This window comes from Monodelphis domestica, chromosome 5 (genome assembly GCF_027887165.1).
Source record: "Monodelphis domestica isolate mMonDom1 chromosome 5, mMonDom1.pri, whole genome shotgun sequence".
Lineage (NCBI taxonomy): Eukaryota > Metazoa > Chordata > Mammalia > Didelphimorphia > Didelphidae > Monodelphis > Monodelphis domestica.
In genome coordinates this window covers 212,469,743-212,470,462 of record NC_077231.1, presented here as the reverse complement: position 1 = coordinate 212,470,462, position 720 = coordinate 212,469,743, and the positions used below count along the sequence as shown (strand labels likewise).

Below are 720 nucleotides of genomic sequence, written 5' to 3'. Positions count from 1 at the left end.
TTTTTCAATCTGTTGCCATCTTATTTTGCTATTTCACAGTCGGATATTTTCTACCTTTGGCATGGTGATCCAGGTTCAGTGAACAGCTGAATATCTGATTATATAATCTGAAGATATTCTTTCTCTTTTTTTTATTCCTTCTCTTAAAAGAAATCTGCCCTATGGAGGTGCAGAGCTATGAGACAAAGGTTGCTTGGAAAACCTTCTCCTGATTGGAAAAGGCTAATTATACATTATTCCCCTATCCAGGGTGTAGCTCCATTATTTCTCGCTTTCTGTCTGTTTTGATGTGAGACAAAGAACAAAAAAATGGATTGAAGCGCATTTAATTTAATTTTTCAAAAATATGGAATATTTTACGAATTTGCATTTTGTCCTCATACAGCGGTTGCACTAATATTCTCTGTGTTGTTCCAGTTTTAGTATATGTGCCACCAAAGCAAGCACCGAGGTGCATTTTAAAAAGCAATTTGAAGCAAAACAGCTATGTAGAACAGAAATTCCATTTTATGGAACGTGAAGGAAAAAGTAGATGGAATGTTATTCAGAGGTCTTAGAGATCATGATGTCTTTCTAGTATTTGGCAGACAAGGTCCCAGATCACGTTTCCCTTAGGGCATTTGGAGACTAATATTAAGGGGGAAAAAAGCAAGCTGTAACTGACATTTTAATTCTGAGCTGCCCAAAGTCCCATTATTAGTAGAGCCAGAGGGTTAAGAA

The 720-nt window shown here is 36.5% G+C and overlaps 1 non-coding gene across 1 annotated transcript; it reads right to left on the bottom strand.

The window, feature by feature from the left end:
- Positions 1–340: 340 nt before the first annotated feature.
- LOC130454873 (U6 spliceosomal RNA) lies at positions 341–447 on the bottom strand. The gene has a single exon (XR_008912660.1). It is a non-coding gene; the product is annotated as a U6 spliceosomal RNA (small nuclear RNA).
- Positions 448–720: the final 273 nt, after the last annotated feature.